Here is a 22,849-nt window from a genome sequence, read left to right on the forward strand (position 1 = left end):
TCTTAAACTTACACATATTATATATCATAATGTCTCAATAAAGCTGGAAAAAAATTGTGGGCCATTTATATGGCACTATTATAGTAATCCTATAAAAGGCTCTTTTTATGAATAAAAACTGGTTACAAATCTCAAAGGACACATTTGAAAAGCCATCAAGCAAAGTTGAAAAAGAGTCAATTCTGTTTGTCTTTTGTTTTCATTGTTTTTTTTTCTACTGCCTAACATTGTTGAATACTGAGCAGGCATCAGTTTTGAACTCAGCATGATATTAGCTAACATGCATTGAACTCTGACTCTGTGCCTGGCTCATTTGTTTTTTGTAATAAACCTATGAACTGGGAGCTATTATTATTATTAAACCATTTTATAGATAAGCAAACTAAGACACAGAGAGGTTAAGTAATTTGCCTCAGCCTTAAAATAAGCAACCTAGTGTTATATGGCTAATAAAAAAACTTAGCATCCATTTATGAGCACCTATTTTTGTTAGAAACTTTAGGAGATAGTGATTATTGAAAAATGAACATGCAGTATTTGAAATTGAATATTTTAGTGAACAAGAATTATCAGAATTTTATTATTGGAGTCTCAATGTGTAGATAATATGCTCTCAGCACATGTGTGAGTAGCTATCACCATTGCATCATTGCTCTTCCTTACAACACATTTTTGGGTCAGTCAGGGCTGCATTTAAACCTTGAGCATGTCATTAATTACATGACCTTGTGTCCCGGTGCTCAACTGTCAAGTCTTAATATCTTCATCTGTAAAATCGGAGAAATCACACCAAACTTGTTGGGCTATTGTTAGGATTATAAAAGATGCACATTAAATACAGTGGAATGATGGGTTCATAGTGTTCCTCACTAAATGGCAGGGTGGCAGACAATGTTTGCTGTCAATCCCCCGTTCCTGGATAAGAGAATGTTCATTTTATTCAGTTGACAGTAGGCCCCGTGCTTCAAGACCTTTGTCTAGCCCTATGAGTCAAGCGTTATTAGTCTCGCCTGATTGTAATGATTCTGTTCTCTCTCCAGAGATCAGTTCAGCAATGGACTTATGACATGATTCTGCTCAATGAGCCTAAGGAGAATATCTGCTGAATGGTGGAGAGAATTAAAAAGCTTTTTCTTGCTCCCAAATAAGGACAAAAGGCAAGAGTTTTTCTTTTTCAACTTTTAAATGTTATTATGTAAATATATGTCTTGGTTTTCCTGATGCGTGATGTCATGAGACAAAAAGCTAACTCCCTGAAGAAGACAGGATGAAAGATGGAAAAATTCCAGGGCTTGATGACATCTCAAAACCATGACATTAACGCGAAACTTCCCTAATTCTAGGGTTTTTGCTTTGTGAAACAATTCTTCCTCCAGTTTAACTATTTTAGTCAGGTTTTTTGGGTTGCTTTCAGCTAAGAGCATCCTGACAGATGAGGATTATCATCATACTAATTATTATTAAAAGAAAGAATGTGTGTTGCACTCAAAAATTTACCTCACCGTGAAAGAGAAGGAAACTGCAAACATTTAGCATCTATCTCCAAGTGCTTACTTAATCCTCTCTGAGAGAGCAGTATGTAATTGGCCAGAGCTTCATTTTTTTTGCAAGGAAGATTGGCCCTGAGCTAACATATGTTGCCAATCCTCCTCTTTTTGCTTGAGGAAGATTGTCACTGGGCTGACATCTGTGCCAATCTTCCTCTATTTTCCATGTGGGACATCACCACAGCATGGCTTGATGAATGCTGTGTAGGTCCTCACCCAGGGTCCGAATCCATGAATACTTTGGGGCCACCAAAGCAGAGCATGTGAATTTAACTACTACACCACATGGCCATCCCCAGAGCTTGATTTTTTATTGGGCCACCTTGCATTAATGGTGGGATCCTTGCCTCAAAAGGTCTTCAGGAAATGCCATTTCACTTTTTATTTCATTTCTAGCTTCAGGTTTGGCAGGCAATCTTATGCTCCTGTCATTTGGTATGAGACTATGCATTATTTATATACTCACTCAACAAATATTTATTGAATACTTCCCATATATTATACCTAATATAGGGTGCTAGTCTTAGAGAAGACTTTTCTGAGAAGGGACAAGTGAAATAAGACAAGAAGGATGAGTTAAAGTTGTCTATGAAACCACACAGTCCTAGAAAAGGAAACTGTGCTCCTGAGGGATAATGGTGCACTTGAAAAGTGGACAGTTCCAGTTTTTGAAACATAAACCACGTGGGGCTTATTAGCACAACCTGAGGTTAGAGAGGTAGGTAGGAGGAATGTTACGTACTTTGATTTTTATTCTGAGTAAGAAGAAGTCTTTGAAAACAAATCTTAATAATGAGAAACATGCTCAAGTTTTCATTTTGAAAAGATCACTTGGGGGCAACATGAGAAACAAATTGCAAGGAGACAAAAGCGGATGTGGGGAGATGAGTTAAGAGATTGCTGTGGTTTTCCAGGTAAGAGATGTCATAGCTTCAATTAGGGTAAGAGCCATGGAAATACATGAGTACAGATTAGAAGTAATTTGGTGGTAAAAATGACAAGACTTCTATGGGGAGTGAGACAGACTGAGATGTCATAGATGATGCTAGATTTTTTCCTGAAGAATAGTGGTTGTAGAAATTTACTGAAATAGAAAACTGTAAAAGTGGATTATATTTGGGGGGTAAAAATTTTATGTCTTTGATTTTGCACATGTTTAGTTAAGTGTCTTACCAGAGTGGAGGTGTTGAATTGGCAACTGGATATAGATCTATAGAACTTAGAGAACAAGTCTGTATTAGAGGTATACATTTGGGAGTTATCAGTGTATACAGGATAGTTGAAATCAGGAGGGTAGCTGCTGGGGGAAAGACTGCGGCTTGAACTGATGGCCTAAGACTGAGACTTGATAAGCTCCCATATTTATTGGCTTGGTAAAGAAAGATGAGCCTGAAGAGAATGGGAAGAAGGAGGATCCAGAAAGATAGGAAGAAAATCAGGAGAACTGGTATTACAGAAGAAATAGGACAGAGCACTGTAAGCAGAAGGGAGAGGAAAACCAATGGTGAGTGTTTCTGAGACATAAGACTGAGCAAAGTCCATAGGATTTAGTTACTTTAGCAAGATCTCCTTTGATCCTCTCTTGAGATGGTGGGCAGCAATGAGCTCAGCTCCCAGTCAGCCCCATGATCACGAGGGTAAACAGCCGATACACTCACAACCATTCTGTAGCCAGACGACTATTGTTTTTCACTTTCAGTACAGCATTCAAAAAATTACATGAGATATTCAACACTTTAATATAAAATAGGCTTTGTGTTAGATGATTTTGCCTGGTTGCAGGTGAATGTAAATGTTTTGAGCACGTTTAAGGCAGGGTAGGCTAAGCTATGATGTTTGGTAGTTTAGGAGTATTAAATGCATGTTTGACTTAATATGTTTTCAATTTATGATGGGTTTATTGGGACCTAAGTCGAGAAAGATCTGTATGTGTTCTCCTCTCACTGAGACAATTGGAAAACAGAGTCTTCCCTTCTTATGGATGATGATCTTGTGAAACAATGTGATAAGAGATGATCAGGGAAAATATATGGTACTCAGGGACCATTGGTACCTCAGGCTAAATATACTGGGACCTTTGATCTTGCTCTTGCCCACAGCCCCCCTAAATCAGCTAGTCAGTGTAGAACTCTGTCTCTTTCTGTCTCTCTGTCTTTCTGTCCCCCTCCAACCTCCCTTTGTGCCTGCTTTTATGTCTCTTGGTAGCACTACTTAAAACTTTCTGAGAATTTTACTATCTCCTGTCTGAGGTTCCTCTCATACTAAGTTTGCAAGAGTTGGACTTTAATTGACAAGAGCAGGTCATCATATAAGTAAATCCACTTTCAAGGGTGGATATTATTTAGGTGATCTCCTCTCTTACTGATTTTGATTGGGATATGAGGCCTTAATAATATTTAATTGATATACAAATTTACCGGGCTAAGTTACGTAATAACTATTAACGAACTGTCACAATTGGAAACAAAGCTGTTGCACTCAATCCTCACATGATTCACTCCATCACTTATTCAGCAATCATATAAAAGCAGGTTTTTGTTTATATTTTGTTAACAAATGGTTTTGGAAACTCACTGTCTTTTCTCATTCTCTGACAATGCATGTATTGTTAAGACACTGCATTCATGTTGCTACAATGCACACATTGTAATCACACTGCATTTTTGCATATTATTATTGTTTAGAGTTCCTCCTTTGACACTAACTTACACTGAAAATTGAAAAGTGATTTTAGCACACTTTCAAGATATGAGATCAATATATAAGCAATAAATAATTGTATATTAAAATATTAAATAATGCAGCATCATTTGAAATGGCATTTTAAATGAGGAATTTTCAGGGATACATGTGACAAAAGACACATGAGAATTTTGTACTGAAAACTAAAAAATATTGCTGAGATAAATGAAAGATGAGATAAATAAATGTAGAGATGTACTACGTATGTTAATGGATAGGATGACACAATATAGTTAACATGTCAATTCTACCCAAATTGATCTATAGATTCAACTCAATCCCAATCAGAATCCCAGCTGGCATTTTTTCCCCCTTGAAATTGACAAGCAGATCCTAAAATGCATATGGAAATTAAAAAGATCTAGAATAGCATAAACAACTTTGTAAAGTAAGAATGAAGTTGGAATGTTTATATCACTTGACTTCAAGACTTATTGAGTTACAACAAGACAGGGTGGTATTAGCATCAAGTTAGACAAACAGATTAGTGCAAATGAATAGAGAGTCCAAAAGCAGAGCTGCTTATATATGGCCAAATGATGTGTGACAAAGTTGCAAAGGAAATTCTATGGAGAAAGAATAATCTTTTCAAAAAAATGCTGCTTCAGCAAATGTATATCCATTTGCAATGAACCTTAATACCTTGAAATGTATGCAAAAATTAACTTCAAATGGATTATAGACCTAAGTGTAAAAGCAAAACTTGTAAAACTTCTAGAACTAAAAAGAGGAGAAAGTGACCTTTGGTTAGGCAAAGATTTCTTAGATATGACACTAAAAGCATGATGCATAAAAAAAAAATGTAAATTAGAATTCATGAAAATTAGACATTTTGCGTTTTGAAAGACTGTTAAGAGTATGAAAAGATAACAACAGCAAATATGTGCAAATTATGTATATTATAAAATGGTACCTTTATCATATATATGTTCTCGATTTTCGTGGTAGTTGTAGTCTGTGATGTTGTGTTGTCGTCAACACTGAATTACTGAATTCTGAGCCATTGTCCCCAGGAGAAATACAGGGTTAGGTTCCCATGAGCCTCTAGTGATAATATTTGCACCAAGTAATAAATTCAAACCTTGTTTTAAGTGTGTTTCTTTTAAAAATACCTTATTTAATATATATTGTTTATTCATTAACATTGAACTCATGACCAACAGCACTACAACTCATGGCTAAATGGAGCTTATCTAACACACCTAAGGCACATCAGTCTTCTCACACTTAGGAATGCTAGACAGCACTTGAACACTATGTTTGGGGATCATCTTAAATAGCAAAATTACCAAGGACAAGCCCCAAATTGTGAAAAACATGACACTCAGCAGACCATGACAAGGACACTGGTTTACAACATGAGAGCTGAAACAAGAAGGCTGAGTGTTGCCTTGTTCAGCTTCAGCTGGAACATGCGCATTAGTGAACTCGAATTTTTCACCCCTCTGCACATGTCCACAACTGACTGTGAAAGTGCAGTGAGCGTTGATTTGGGGGTTACAAATCAACTATAGCGAGTAGGTAAACTCACAAACATAGAATCTGTAATAATGAGGATCAAGTGTATATATATATTCTCACTACTCAATAGTAAGAAAAACAACCTGATAGAAAATGGTCAAAAGATTGAAGGAGATACTTCAACAAAGAAGATACATGCATGACAACATGCAAATGAAAGATGCTCAATATCATTAGTCATTAGGAAATGCAAACTAAAACTACAATGAAATACCACTACATACTTTTTGAATATCAAAAATTGGATGTATGACTGCTTGAAGTGTTGGCAAGAACGTGGAGCTGCTAAAACTCTCCCGCACTGCTTGGAAATGCAAAATGGTGTAGCCACCTTGGAAAACGGTCAATTTCCTAAAAAGTTAAATATATATTGAACACATGATGCATCCATTCCACACATAGGTATTTACCTGGGAGAAATGAAAGCATACATCCATGGAAATGTACCTGTATGTTCATACATCTTTATTTGTGATAGCTCGAAACTGGGAAGCAATCCAAATTTCAACAAGTGAAAGGATAAACAAATTGCAGTATATCCATAAAGTGGAATACCATCAATGCCAAGACAAACAAACTACTGATACAAAAATCATGTCGATGTACCTCAAAATAATTATGATGAAAAGAAGAATTGAGACAAAAAAAAATATATATCAGAATATGCAACCTAACCTTTACTGACCGAAAGAGATCACTGTTTGCCTGGAGATGAGGAGTGGCAGAGAAGCGATGGAAGGAGAGATGACAAAGGGCCTTGAAGAAACTTCTGCAACTGATTGTTATGTTCCTTACCTTGATTGTCGTAATCATTTCACAGCTGTATACGTAGGTCAAAACTTGTCAAATTTTACATTTAAAGGAATGCAGTTGTATTATGTTAATGATACTTTTATAAAGCAGATAAAAAATGTTAGTAGCAGCTGTCTCTAGCGCTGGAAATATAGGTCATTCTCATTTTTAAACTTTTGCTGCTGGATTTTTTCTAAATCTTCATAAAATGTTATTATTTGTATACTACAAAATAAGCAATTTTTTTAAAACCATTTATTATTTAAGTTGCTTGTCCCTTTCTAAAATCCAATTCGATTTTTTTCCTTTCATTTTTTATTTGAAAACCTTTTAAGCAATATGGAATTTGCCAGGATAGGACAAGGGACAACTGCATACTCTTCACCTAGATTCAGTCATTCTTAACATTTTTCCATATTTGTCTTATCTCTATTTCTCTTGTTCTTTCTATATGTACATATATGTATTTATTATTATTATTTTACTGAAGCATATGAAAATTATTTCCAGATGTTGTGACACTTTCAAATATTATGACACTTTATCACTGAATATTTTAGCACATATAATCTAACAAAAAGAATATTCTACATCACACTCTGGCAGTTGAAAATTGATACAATCCTCTATTAACATATGGTCCATTTTCATTTTTTCCCAATTTTCCAATTAATGTACTTCTATAATTTTTTCTACTGAAGATCTAATCAAGGAGAACAAACTGCATGTAGTATTAGGTCAACTGAGTCTCCTATAGCCCAGAAGAGTTTTCCAACGTTTTTGTTGTTGTCGTTATTGATTTCTAAGACACTGATATTTTTACAGAGTCCAGGTCACTTGTTCTGCAAAATGTCCCTCAATATGTGTTTATCTAATATTTCCCTCATTACTGGATTCAGGTTCTGCATGTTTGGCAATAATTCCACATAGGTGATCTTAACGTCTTTTTTCAGTACAGCCATAGACAATAAAAAAATAACAACAGCAAAAAAGATGTTGGAACACGCATATGTCAGGTTGTTCATTGTTGGTGTTTGATTACTTAGCTAAGATGGTGTCTGGCATCTTTTTATTGTAAATATATGTCTTTCCATCTGCAACTAATAAGTAATCTGTTTGATGATACATTAAAAAGACCAAGAATAACCTGTTCTCCAACAACTTTTTGCCAATTGAATTTATTATCTATTAGTGATTTTTTTTTTGAGGAAGACTGGCCCTGAGCTAACACCTTTGCCCATCTTCCTCCACTTTATATGTGGGACGCCTGCCACGGCATGGCTTGATAAGCGGTGTGTAGATCCGCACCTGAGATCCAAACTGGTGAACCCCAGGCCACTGCAGTGCAGTGTGCAAACTTAACTGCTGTGCTGCTGGGCTGGCCCCTCTATGAATGATTATTTTGCCAAACATTCTTTTTACTTTGGCAGGAGAAAAATAATGGACAGACTGTTATGTGAGTGTGGATTTCCAGTGAGAATTTTTTTCCTGCAGGAAATCGCATGGAAATACTAACTTAGAACTGCTTTATGTTAATTTCTCGATAGGTGGTTTATGCAGATCTTGCAGACCTTGCTGAGATTGCAGCAGTGTAAATTCAAACACCAAACCTGAGTTGGTGAGAACGAGCCTGTGTTTACTAGTTACCAGAGAGATCTTAAAAAAAAAATCTATCATTCTCACATAGTAATGCAGCTTTTATTTTTGATTGTTACAAAAAATGGTAGAGTCTTTTGCAAGTCATGGCTTTGTGTGAGGGTCTCACTCCAATTCTTTCCCTAGCTTGGGTTCAAATACTATCCTTAGGTCTACAAAGCAACCCTTCCAACAAATGCTTGTAGGTCAGAGGTCAGTGAACTATGGTCCATGGACTGATCCCAGTGTACAAACTGCTTTTGTAAGTAAAGTTTTATGGGAACAAGCCATGTCTATTCATTTAGGTGGTGTCTGTGGCTGCTTTTGTGCTACAGCAGAGTGGAGTGCTGTGGCAGATACATTTAGCTAGATAGCTGGAATGTTTACTATGGCCATTTTTTGGACAATTTGCCAACCCATCTTCTAGGTCATAGTGATCAGGAAACACCTTATGGACAAGTATACTTTCTGGGGACTTCCATTCTTTAGATTAGGTTTCTCTTTCTCAGAGAATTACTTTTCTTTTATATATTTTAATATTTATCTGCTCCATCCCTTTTAGTCTAGGTCTGCTGATGGGAAATTTTCTCAGTTTTATTTAGAAATAGCTTTCTCCCTTGTTCTTGAAGGATAGGTTTGCTAGGTATAGAATTCAAATTTGGCTGATGTTTGCTATGAGCACTTTGAATATATACTTTTATTATCCTCCAGCTTCTATCTATACGTTGAACTGTTGCTCCTTTAAAGACAATATGCTCCCCGCACCCAGCTTCCCCACCATGGTTTTGCTTCAGTCTTCGCCTTAATTTTCAGCAATTTACCATAATGTGCCTAGATGTGGTTTCCTTTGGTATATCCTGCATGGGTTAGTGGTGACTTCAAGGCTGTGATTTGATATCATTAATTAGTTTCAGAAACTTTTTACCCAATATTTTTACATGTATTGCTTCTGTCCCATTCCCTTTTTCTTCTCTCCTTCTAGAGAATTACACTTTTCTTTTGTTTCCTAATTCTCTTTTTGGCTATATCTAACCCTGTTGTTAAAGCCATTTATTGAGTTTGTCATTCTATTATTATGTCTTCCAGTTCCAGATTTTCTATTTTAAATATTTCTAGTTTGTTGCCAAAATTCTCAAATTTTTAATTTCTTTGACCATATTAAAGGTAGTTATTACAAAGTCTGCTTCTGATAGCTCTTTTATCCAGGTCATTTTTATGCTTTTTTCTATTGTCTGTTTTTTAGTTTTCAATTGTTTTATTGTTTCCTTACATATCTGGTTATTTTTATGCCCTGATTATTGCATATAAAAATTATAATTGAAATATGTTGCCCAATATGATATCATCTTCCTCTAGAGAGGATTTGTGTTTGTTTTTGGTAGGCAGCTAAGGGTATTAGCATTCCTGGGTTACATTAATTAATTATCATTCAGATGATTTAAAACTGGCTTCAATTCATTTGTGGGATGAACGAATGCTGATTAGTAATTATTTCTAGGCCAACTCAAAGCCTGAGGGGAGGTGGGGTTCTCAAACACTGCTTACTTAATGCCTCTCAATGTCAGTTCTGTTTCCCAGCAGGACTGCAAGGCTAAAAACCCTATGCTCAGCTTCTGAGGCCCTTAGCTACCTTTCTGGAATCCACACATATTCCTAGGGAAAAATTAGTCCCAAATACCAGGTTCAACTCTTTGAGTTTATCCTTTCTCTTGGCTACTAGGGTAACATTTCCTCAATGACTAAATTCCTTAGTGCCTCTGAGTTTTCTATTTATGATCTGTATTTCTTGGTCTGGCGTTTGTGGAAACAGATGTTGAACCATGTAATGGATCCTGGGATGTACTGCCTGGAATCCTTTCAGGGATAAGAGTTCTTTCTAGAGGTGCTAGCTCATAACTGGATTTTTCTCTGGAAATGACTCTCAGCTTATGGCAGCTGCCTTGCCTGGGGTACTGCTTATAAACCACATGACTGGTTGATATGGGAGTACAAAGTCAGCGGCGGGGCCTCAGTTCAGGACTTCTGTGAAGGGTTGTTTCAGCTTTAGGGCTAGAGATTTGAATGGGCCATTTGTGGAAATTTTGTATCAGTTCAGCTGCTCCCTCTGCTATTTCTTCAGAGAACTCCCCAGTAAGCTACTGCATGCAGGTCTCAGCGTTCGAGGAAACCAAATTTATGAGAGTGTGTCTACTTTGTTTTTTCTACAATCCTCGTGTCATTTCTTTTTTGTTATATTTAACTCATTTGTGGGGAGAGGAAGTTAGTTTTAGGAGAAGTAAAGCACTCAGGAGAAGTAAAAAACTTTGGCTACGGTGGAGGCAATTAAGATATACTGTCTTTGTCTTTTGCCTCAGGCGACACTCTTTTGCTTTTTGTTTCACCTTCACTTTTTTTTTTTTTTTGAGGAAGACTAGCCCTGAGCTAACATCTGCTGCCAAACCTCCTCTTTTTGCTGAGGAAGACTGGCCCATCCACTGGCCCACAGAGCTAACATCTGTGCCCATCTTCCTCTACTTTATATATGGGACGCCTGCCACACCATGGCTTGACAAGTGGTGCATAGGTCTGCACCTGGGATCTGAACCAGCGAAGACTGGGCCGCCAAAGCAGAATGTGCAAACTTAACAACCGCGGCTCTGGCCCCTCACATTCACTTTTGAGTTGAGATGAGCAGGAGGTCTCCTTTACAATATTTTTATGAGATAATTTAGAATTTATTTTTATTCAGTAGACATTAATAGACTACTGCTAAGCTGAGTCCTTGAAAAATTCTTTCTTCTAGATTTCTACTCTTCTTTCTTCTTGTGATGCTGGCTTGTCTTCTTGTTTCTTCTTCCTTTTTTTTTCTTATACCTTCAACATCCCTTCCTTTGCAAGTCACTCTGTCATGGGGAACATGTTTCAGAAATTCTTCCACGGCCTGTCCACGTCCCTAGAGCTCACGATTTCAAGTCAATTCCAGTGATGGTGCCAAGTAATATCCAGAGGTTTTCAGCTAAGTAGAGCAGACTCAAACAGTCAGGGAGCCAAGACGTATGTGTTTCCCACCTCTTATGTATGCTTTTCTGCTCAAATGATGGTTAAAGTAATTAAACGTAGCGCTTCTAGGTCTATCCCTTCCAATTTCAGACAAATCTGCCCTTTGAGTGAATTCTTCAGCGATTTGCATGTGTTCTTGGCATTCTCTCTCAATTTGGAATTAGTTGCACCGTATTGGCAGCTGTTATTCATAGATTATGCTGTAGGGTTAATGCTCCCTTTTAGTTTCATAAAAAAAGAAGTGCCTTGTCTATTTTTTATTTTTATTGTTTCTAATTGGCACAAATTAAGAGAATAAAGACATCTTTCCTTGGATATCTTTGTGTGGCAATCACCAATATTTCAATAATCATTTTATTAATGAAAACAGACATAAGATATGTATTTGTGTGTAAGTGTATATATATGTGTATACATAATGTATTTATTTGAAGTAGGGGGTAGTGTATTGTCCTTGTATTTAGATTAATTTTTTGTTTTATATTACTAACCTATAATTTTCCTTTCTTTGTAATAGAATGCGTCAGCTTCAGAACTAAATTTGGTTTACTTTTATTAGATTTTGGATTTGGAAGTCAATAGACATCTGTATAATATATTGTTATCAGCTACTTAAATGAGAGTTTTTATTTGTCTTTTACAAAACATGGTTTTGGACATATTCAGTCAATTTATTTACTTTTGAAGTATGCTTTTTTGGTGAGGAAGATTGGCCCTGAGCTAACATCTGTTGCCAATCTTCCTCTCCCTCTCCCTTTTTTTTTTCTTCCCCAAAGCCCCAATACATAGTTGTATATCCTCGTTGTAGGTCATTCTAGTTCTTCTGTGTGGGATCCTGCCACAGCATGGCTTGATGAGTGGTGCTAGGTCCACGCCCAAGATCTGAACTGGTGATCCCTGGGCCACTGAAGTGGAGCACACGAACTTAACTACTTGGCCACTCGGCCAGCCCCTAGTCAGCCAATTTTAAATTCCTTCTCTAGTGATTCAAAGCAAAGTTGTTGTTTTTTTTTTTTCTGAGGAAGATTAGCCCTGAGATAACATCTGCCAATCCTTCTCTTTTTTTTTTTTTCTGAGGAAGACTGGCCCTGAGCTAACTAACATCTTTGCCCATCTTCCTCTTCTTTATATGTGGGACACCTACCACAGCATGGCTTGCCACACTGTGCCATGTCCGCACCCGGGATCCAAACTGGCGAACCCTGGGCCACCGAAGCAGAAGGTGCACACTTAGCCGCTGCACCACCTGGCCAGCCCCAAAGCAAAGTTATTTTATTTGTTGTAGCTTGGATTTTTTTCATCGCATCAGGGATCAGATTGTGAATACTTTCTAGATGAATTATGCCCAAGTTTATTCTTCAGAGAGTTGTACAACTTGGCTCTGATGTTTCAAATCCTAAACAGAATTGTAATTTCAGATAAAGATTTTTATAATTATTGGTATTGTAACAAGTAAAACACATAATTTATTCATGTTTGTGTGTGAAAATCTTAGATCCTTGCCAATATTAAACTCAGTCCTGACAATAATAAATTATTAGATCTTCAAAGAGCTTTGCCTGACTTTCAGAGCATTTGACCAGAAGTGTGGCTAACTTAAGCAAAAGGGAACAGCACTGCCCCTTTGCCACTGTTCAAGCTGCTCTCTTGCTAACATACTAAAATGGTGATCTCTCTTCTCTCTTCTTGGGTTCTTTTTCACCCTGTACCCGGCTGACTGTGTGCATGTTTTTCTGTGTATATGTTTTTGGTCTCGTAACCTAATCAATTGTCACAATTCACTCCTGTGAATATTAGCAATGTGTTAACTAGTAACATCCTCTCTAAAGAGAAAGCACGAGGTAGCATGGTTGGTGAAAGGGGTGAACATACCCACTTGGAGCCCACAGACCTGCAATTGGGCAGTTCGATCATTTAAACTTTCTGTACCTCAATTTCATAATCTGTAAAACTGTGAGGTCAGGTCATCTCTAATAGCCATTGTAGCTCCATCGTCTATACTGTTGTAGTAACATTCCTGATATAGTCTTGTTGGATTCTTGCATAAAAGCAACTGAAGATTATTTTTGACCTTGTAGGTAAGAAACGAGGGGTGAAGAGAAAATCACTCTCCTGCTATAATCCTAAAGAATCTTTTATACCTCCATTTTCACCCTACAGTTTATGTGTAAATGATATCCATTACTTCAAATTTCGTATGCAAAGACCATCTGGTCTTTATAAATGCTGTTTCTGCTTTACCAAATATTGATAAATTGTGCAGCCTTGTGCTGCCAAATACTTAGGCCTCTTTGTCATGGCTTCATACCAATTTCAAAATGAATATTGAATACAATTATTTAGATATGAAAGAGTAATAGTAAATTAAACCATATGCTTACTATTAAAGCATTTTATCTGAATAACTCTTCGTAGTATATTTTCCAAACTTGGTCCACTTGTAATACTGAAAGAGTCCCATTTTCAGTGATCCCTGAAACTATAACTCTTGGGCAGTAAGCCCATCTGTGTTAATGGTCCAGGCTGAATTGAGCTTGATTAGTATTTGAAATTGATTCTGTCCACATACCAGATGGCCCAAGTTGGTATTTTATTTGTCTCTTTCAAAGGGAAAATATCTTTTTCGGTGGGAATGAACAGATCCAGGATGATGGCCGCTCTTCCCAGGTTTACAAACAACCATTGACTCTTAGTGCCTACGTTGACGGTCCCCGCAGGACTCACAGATAACTGGTAACTCTGCTCTAGCTACTTAGGCACTGAATTTTTCCCTCAGTAGTCTAGTTCTCTCTAGATTTTACCTTTTAGTCCTAACACCTTTAAAAGTCTAGTTTCTTAACTAAAATGCTGCAGCAAATCCAGATAGCATACTTTGACCTCTAGAATCATGCATGAATGTACTAGTAACCTGTGTTTCAGAGAAAACAGTGAAGAGTCAGCTGGCTTATTGACTAGAGTAGAAGATGTATAAAATGGATAGTAGGAGGTAAGATGGGGACAAGTATTGGCAAGTTTTGAAACTAAGCTAAGGAATCTGGATTTTTTTAAATGTAGGAAATAGAAATTCTTCAAAAATTGTTCTCAGCAGGAAAATGGGAGAGAAAAGCTGGAATTAGAAATGGAGAGATATTTGCCTGAAGCCAGGTGGGAGATGATCAGGATTTCTGTTTGGCAGGTGGCTGTTGCCAAGCAGGGGAAGAGGCAAGTAAGAGCTCCTTTGAAAGAAGAATTCATGACAGAGGAAATGAGGGGCTGTGCTGCCATCTAGGCTCTTCTGCTTTTCACATCTCCAACAAAAATATGGAAAGCTTGGAATAGACTTGCTGACCCCCTTCTCCACAAGCTCCTGCAGGCGTTTTGAAGGCAGTGTAGAAAACTTTTAACGATGAAAGCTGAAACTTAAGAGGCAGTCATTTCTCTTCTGACTCCACATAAAAATACACAGGTGGGAGGCCAGAGCTGGACTTCCCCTTTCAGGAGTCACTGGAGTCTGTACGTGTGCAAGGGAGAAGTAACAGGAGCCAATTACTGACACTCTCTTTCAAGCAAGGAGAGATTCAAGCTCATGATTTCCCAAATAATGCCTTTCTATTGCATTTTATAAAGTTCTTAAGTCCTTCAAAAATGAAATAAAATAAGATGCACAAATGGGGAAATACGCTTGGATACACTCTGAAAAATTGCAGAATATACATTTTGCCCCTCCTACCACTTCCTCCCTCTGATGAAATATCATAGCATAGGGCATGGATCTGCTCTGCTCAGTGGTCACGGGAATGGGCTCATGTGCAGGAGAGGTCATGACCGTGGGGTCAACATTGACCAATGAGAAAAAGGAGACAGGAGGAGGCTTTCCTCCTTCCGGTGGACTGGGGTTTCTGGAGAGCTTGTCTGGAGGTACATCTTGCAGACTAAGCCGCTGGCTGATCTTTTTGGGAAGACTTGTATTGCTTCCCGTCATTCCTGACTCACTTTTCACTCACTCTCACTGTCCCAAATCCGCAACCTCCTATATAGCAGCATCCCTCAAACTTTAGTGAAACTGAGAATGATCCGAAAAGCTTTTTATACACCCGTATCTTCCCCTAGACATTCTGGCTCAGTATATTTTGGGTGGGACCCAAGACCTTGCAGTTTTAACAAGTTCTAAGGCAATGCAGATCCCGCTGAAGAACAGACGACACTTGAGTGTCACAGACCAGAGTGTTAGCACTTACTCATGTTCTCAGGCTCTTGTTATATATTTATGTTTATTTTTTAATAAAAATGTATATACTGAAGATGTACTACCTGATGATTTGATATACATAGTTAAATAATTACTACAATCAAATATTAATATATCCATCTCCTTCTCCTCAAATAGTAACTTTTTTTTTTGTGGTGAGAGCACATGAAATCTACTTTCTTAGTAAATTTCCGGTATTCACTATAGGATTATTAACGATTGTCATCAAGCTATACGTTAGCTATCTGGACTTACTCATCCTACGTGATTTCAACTTTGTACCCTTTGACCAACATCTCCCTTTTCCCTCACCTCCTCGCCCCTGGTAACCACCGTTCAATTCTCTGCTTCTATGCATTTGACGATTTTAGATTTCACATAAAAGTGAGAATATACAGGTTTTTTTCTTTCTGTGTCAGGCTTATTTCACTAACCATAATGTCCTCTACGTTCATGCATGTTGTTATAAATGAGAGGATCTCCATTTTTAGGACTGAATTATAATCCATTGTATATATACACCACAATTTTTTTATCCATTCATCTGTCGACAGACACAGGTTATGTTGGTATTCTGGCTTTTGTGAATAATGCTGCAATGAACATGGGAGCGCAGATATGTCTTTGATGTACTGATTTCATTTCCTTTGATATACCCACAAAAGAGATTGCTGGACCATATGGTATTTCTCTTTTTAGTATTTTCAGGAACTTCCATACTGTTGTCCATGGGGGCTGCAGCAATTTACATTCCTACCAACAGTGTACGAGTGTTTTCTTTTCTCAACATCCTCCCCAACACTTGTTATCTTTGTGATAACAGCCATTCTAACAGGTATGAAGTAGTATCTCATCGTGGTTTTACTTTGCATTTCTCTGATAATTAGTGATGTTGAGCACCTTTTCACATAGATGTTGGCTATTTGTATGTCTTCTTTGGAAAAATGTCTATTCGGGTCCTTTGTCCAGTTTTTAATTGAGTTGTTTGGGGGTTCTTTGGTTAGTTTTTGCTATTGAGTTGTACGAGCTCAGGCTCTATTTTCAAGTAACCTGGCTAAGACAGCATTAGGAGCAGAAAGATAAACTGCCGTCCCAACTACTGAAGCTTTTACCTAAGTCTAACTGTGCTGCGGTGGAGGTGGAGTTCATATATTGGGAGAATGGTAACTACCGTATGTAATAAATGTGGGGGAGATGATAATTATAAGATTGTGAAACAACTTGGTTCTTTTAAATGGTATTGAAGACTCAGCCTCCCCTCCTCTCAAATGATCAAATTTAGACAGAAGATGCAGAGAAAGTGGGAATATTGGAATGCATTGTCATGTGAGAGTTTAGAAACCTTTGAAAAGTCGGTATAAAATACTGGATTTTGAAGAAAATATGAAAAAATATCTCTCAATATTGAGTACATGTTGAAATGAGAATATTTTAAATATATTGAGTTAAAAAGTTTTAAAAATCAATTTCACTTATTTAATTTTATTTTTTTAATATGGCTACTAGAAAACTTACAATTACATATGTAGCATTATATTTTTATAGAATGCCACTGGCATAGAGCCTTGTCTGATACGTCAGCTAATTTTTTAAATTGATATTGCTATTGAATACTATACCCTACCCACCCCCATAATTCTCAACTCACTCTTTGTCCCACTTTACTTTTTCTTATATTTTACAGGACTTTTTCACCTTGTAGCAACTGAAATATTACTTATTTATCATAATTGTTTTTTTATCTTCGGTCTCTCCCCATGAAAATGTAAGCTCTAGGAAGGCAGGGTTCATTTTCATTAGCCAACATACCTCAGGGGCCTAGGAGAGTGGCTAGTGTGTAGCAGGCACTCAGGAAATAGTTGTTAAATCAGTTTGCTTTTGTAGAAACACGATATGTTACAGGTCCAAATCAGAGCTCATTAGCCCCCACCTTTCCAACCTACTCTTCTTACTGAATTCGTGATATTGATTAGTGGCCAACATATCCATTCAATGCCTGAGCTGAAACCATCAGTCAATACAGCCTGAATTTCGGGTCCGGTTTTTGATCAATGACAATATTCTCTCAGTTTGTCTTCTTAACTATATTTCTAGTTCATATTACACTTTTCTATAGCCCACTGCCACTGTCTTGGTGTTGGGTTTTCTTCTCACTTTGTACTGTCAGAGCCTTTAGCGTGTTCGTCCCATCTCAGCAGGACAGAGTGAGCGGGTAGAAACAGGGACTCCGTCAGACACTTTGGTTTTGAATTCTAGTCTTGCCTTTTATTAGCTGTATGACTAAGTCTCTAAATTTCCTCCTCTGTAAAATCCCGTGACCAATATATCTCCTTTCCCAGAGTCCTATGGCCATTAAAGAACATAATTTATGAGAGTGATTAGAAAAGTTTTCAGGACATAGTAAATGCTCAGTAAATATTAAATATTGTTATTTTTCAGTCTCTCCTTTTTCTGAATCATCTTTCCACTCAGGCCAGATTTACTTTGCTAAAACCGATAGATCAATGTCAATTTTGTCTTAAATATAAACAACTTTTGATTTATATAATAACCTCTATCTTATGTACTAAATATTTACCTTAAAAATACTAAAAGTAGGTAGTGATCGGGCTGACCTGGTGGTGTGGTGGTTAAGTTTGTGTGCTCTGCTTTGGCAGCCTGGGATTCACTGGTTCGGATCCCGGTTGTGGACCTAACATCACTTGTCAAACCAGCTGTGGGAGCATCCCACATAAAATAGAGGAAGTTTGGCACAGATATTAGCTCAGGGACACTCTTCCTCAAGCTACAAGAGGAAGATTGGCCATAGATATTAGGTCAGGGCCAATCTTCCTCACAAAAAACAAAAAGAAAGTAGGTAGTGATGTATTTGTGTGTGTTGTCAGAGCTGCCTGGTTCACTAAGACGGGATGAGAAAAAATAGGATTACATTATAACAGGAAAGGGTTAGAGGAAGCTAAGATTGAAGAGAATTTCCTTTCCTTAAAATATTTAAATAAAAGGATGGTGGTTTAGAGACAGCTTCCCTCAATCCTAAATTTTTATGGCGAACAGAGGAAGAGAAAGAAAAAATCACATTTAGTCCAAATGACTTACTGCCACCTAGCGGTTATATACAGTATTTGCGCACAGAGGGCGAGAAGGCGATAGCACCTTACAGCAGAAAAGATTCTTCCAGAATATTTAGCTCAATGTTCCTCATATTAGGTGACTTATAAAATTCTTAAAAGGAGAAGACAAAATTCTTGAAATTTACTTGGTGTTGACTGAAACTGTTTTTATCATATTTCCTAAATATGATTAAACATGAAGCTAGTATACTTACAAATTCCTATAAAGTTATGCAGCCAAATAAATTAATAAAAATTATATTGAGGACTTCAAATTAATGACATTAGTGTGATGGGTAATAGATAATATTAATATGATAGATGTGGTTCTTTTGTTAAAACTGAATTTTGGCTCAAATCTGAAAATGTTCCTGACTCTTACTGGGCATGTTTTTTTGCCTTTGGTGTATCAGGTTGCCCATACTGATATATAACGTGACAACTCTTAGTGCTCCTACGACTTTATCTATTGCACGATCAGGAAGTCTCTACTTCTGCTTCTTCTCTTCTATCTCTTGGTCTTCAGTTGATGGGAAGGCGTTGTTGTGTGTCATTCCATGAGCTCTTTTGCAGGACTGTTGAGTTAATGAGGTACTGCTTGGCATAAATGCAAATATAAATATGAATCCTCAAATCCACGTTTGTTGTAGGATATGAGGCATCCTACAGATGATCTGAAAAACTGCTGAAATTAATGCTTAGGAGATTAAAACTCTGAGGTAGAAATTGCAGGTTCCTGAGAATATATCCGCCAATTACTAAGGAGCCTCAGACTCTAGTTTTAGACTCATTGTTTACTCAACTCCTTCATATTTCAGGCGAAAAGACTGCAATTAGACAAATGGAATCATATACTTATGGTGTCATAATTAATCAATAGTGAATCTTGGATTAGGACCCAGATCTTAATACTTTCCAGCCAGTGTGTTTTGACCATTTTGTTTAGATAGAGAGGGAAGAAGGGAGGCAAGGAAGATGCAATGATTTTCTCCATTTCTGCACTGGATTTTAGTTAAGATAATAGGATTTCTATCTAGCATTTTTTTAAATCATGAAATTTTTGAAAGCAAAGTATTGTTTTTGGCCATTTATCAAAAAGCAAGAGAAAGTTGATGAATCTATATCTATACCTATCTACTTTTCTATCCATCTCTCTATCTAATTTTTATTATAGGAAATTTGGATAAGCAAGTCAGCTGGAAACAGGTTTTAGAGTAAGTATTTAATATTATGATTATCATGAGTATTTTTCTCTATGTCTCTCATCTGAAAGATATTCTTACCTTGTTCCTTAGCAGGAATCATTCAGTCTTTTCACTATTAAGTATGATGTTAGTTCTAAGTTTTTCCTAGATGCCTGGGTAGACGTTTATCAAGTTTATTGATTTTCTGAAAGAATCAGCTTCATTGATTTTCTCTATTGTTTCCTCTTTTCTATCTCATTGGTTTTACTCTGATGTTTTTATGTTGATTTGGGTTTAATGTGTCCTTTTTCTTACTGGTGTCTTTGGATAGTAGTTGAAGTTTTATTTGAGACCCTTATCTTTTCTAATATAGGTGTTCAGTGCTATCCATTTACCTCTAACTACAGAGTTACCTGAATCTCACAAATTTTGATATGTTGTGTTTTCATTTTCATTCAGGTAAAGAACTTTCTAATTTTGCATTTGATTTCTTCATTGGCCTGTGGGTTATTAAGAAATGTGTAATTTAATTTGCAAATATCTTTCAATATATTTTTCTATTATTAATTTCTAATTTTATTCCATTGTGGTCAGAGAGCTTATGTTGCATGATTTCAATCTTCTTAACTTTACTAATAATGGTTTTATCACCTCAGGTATAGTCTATCTTGCTAAATTTCTGTGAACACTTGAAAGAATGTGTATTCTTCTGTTGCTTGTGGGAATTATCTATAAATGCCAGTTAGGTCAAGTTTTTTGGTAGTGTTGGTCAAGTTTTCTATAACCTGAATGATTTTCTATTTGTTCTATCAATTATTGAAAAGGGAGATTGAATTCTCCTCTTATAATGGTGGATTTGTTTATTTCTTGTTACAGTTCCATCATATTTTCTTCAAGTATTTTGAATCCCTCTTTTTAGGAGCATAGACATTTGGGAGTGTTAATTCCACTTGATGAAGGCACCCATTTATCATGTTGAAATAATACCTTTTCTGCTTACATTATTCTTTCCTACTTTGCCTGATATTATTATAGCCATTCCAGCTTTCTTTTGATTGGTGTTGCATGGTATATATTTTTCCAACCTTTTGCTTGTAACTTATATGGTTCTTTAGATTTAAAATGTGTTTCTAATAGGCAGCATATTGATGAGTGTTGCTCTTTTTTAAATCCAATTTTGCAATCTCTCACACTTAGCTAAGTGCTTATGTCATTTTTCTTTAATGTGATTATCGATAACGGTTAGGTTTAACTCTACCACCCGATATGTCTTTGATATTTGTCCTATTTGTTCTTCATTCACTGGAATGTCAATTGTGTCTTAATCCCACCCAATGTATTTTTCATCTCAGACATTGTCTTTTTTTATTGAAGTATAATTAATATACAATATCCTATTAGTTTCAGGTGTATATCATAGTGTTTCAATATTTATACACATCGAACAATGATCACCATGATAAGTCTAGTTACCATCTGTCACCATACAAAGTTATTACGGTATTATTGACTATATTCCTGATATTGTACATTATACCCCCATGACTTACTTATTTTATAACTGGAAGTTTGTGCCTCTTAATGGCATTCACCTATTTCACTTGCCCCCAATCCCTCCCCATTCTGGTAACCACCAGTTTGTTTCCTGTATCTATGAGTCTATTTCTGTTTTGATTTTTTGATTCCACATATAGGTGAAATCATATAGTATTTTTCTTTCTCTGTCTAACTTATTTCACTTAGCATAATACCCTGTAGGTCCATCCATGTTGTTGCAAATGGCAAGATTTTGTTCCTTTTCATGGCTGGGTAATATTCTATTGTACACACACACACACACACACACATATATACATATATCTCATATATTCTTTATCCGTTCCTCTATTGATGGACACTTAGGTTGCTTCCATATTTTGGCTAGCATAAATAATGCTGCAATGAACATAGGGGCTGCCAAAGTGGAGCACACAAACTTAACCACTCAGCCATGGGGCTGGCCCCTCAACAGAATTTTGGTACTGAATGATATGGATGAAAATATCTTCTGTCATGGAGCTTATATTCTAAAGAGGTAGGGGTCAGGAGGCAAACAATTTAAAAGAAGACAATAAATAAATTACATAGTAAATGAAAGAGAAAAAGTGTTATGGAAAAAGTAAAGATAGAAGAGGGCAACGAACAGGATGCAGAGAAGGTGTACAATTTAAGTAAGGTGGCTAGAGTAGGTCTCTTTGTAAAAATGGAATTTGAATAAAGACATGAAGGAAGGGCGTTGGCTATGCTGTTATCTGGGGAAGAGTGATTCAGGCAAAAGGAAGAGTTGGGCAATGTTCCTAAAGCAAAACTCTGTCTAGACTGTTGCGGTACAGCAAGGATCCAGTGTGGCTAGATAAGAACGAGGAGCTAAATAGTAGAGTGGAAGACAGAGAGTTAATCAGGATCCAGGTCATGTAGGGTTTCATAGGCCATTATAAAGACTGTTTCTTTATTGTAAATAAGATGGGGAACGATTGGACTGTTTGGAACAATAGAGTCACATTATTTGACCTATGTTTTAAAACAATCTCTCTGGCTGCTGTATTAAAAAATGACAGTGGGAGGGTAGGGGTGGGGGGAGAAGGGTACAAACTGGGAGAGGGATTAAAAGCTTCTTCCAGAATCCCACATACAAAATAGAGGAAGATGGGCACAGATGTTAGCGAGGAGCCAGTCTTCCTCAAGCAAAAAAGAGGAAGACTGGCAACAGGAGTTAGCTCAGAGCCAATCTTCCTCACCAATAAAATAAAATAAAATAAAAATCTTCTCTGTGCTTATTCTGTATTTAGACAGTTGAATGGAGAGCATCAATAGGCAGTTGCTCTAAAGGAAGGTCTGGACTGATCATCTAAATTTGGGGAAAATGGTTCTAAGTTTACACTTTCTGTGTGATTAATGAGTTATTATATGTCTCCTCAGCCATCTTGAAATCCACAGGGACAATGCCACTTTAATCATTGCTGTTTTATCTTCATCTTGCAAGTACTTGTTATAAGGTATCAATAAAAATTG

At 36.8% G+C, this 22,849-nt stretch overlaps 1 long non-coding RNA gene across 2 annotated transcripts in view; it reads right to left on the reverse strand.

Moving 5' to 3' along the window:
* Window positions 1-22,849, reverse strand: part of LOC123283753 (uncharacterized) — a 47,245-nt gene that overhangs the window by 17,860 nt on the left and 6,536 nt on the right. The window lies entirely within an intron of this gene.

Source organism: Equus asinus, chromosome 12 (genome assembly GCF_041296235.1).
Source record: "Equus asinus isolate D_3611 breed Donkey chromosome 12, EquAss-T2T_v2, whole genome shotgun sequence".
In the NCBI taxonomy this organism is placed as follows: Eukaryota; Metazoa; Chordata; class Mammalia; order Perissodactyla; family Equidae; genus Equus; species Equus asinus.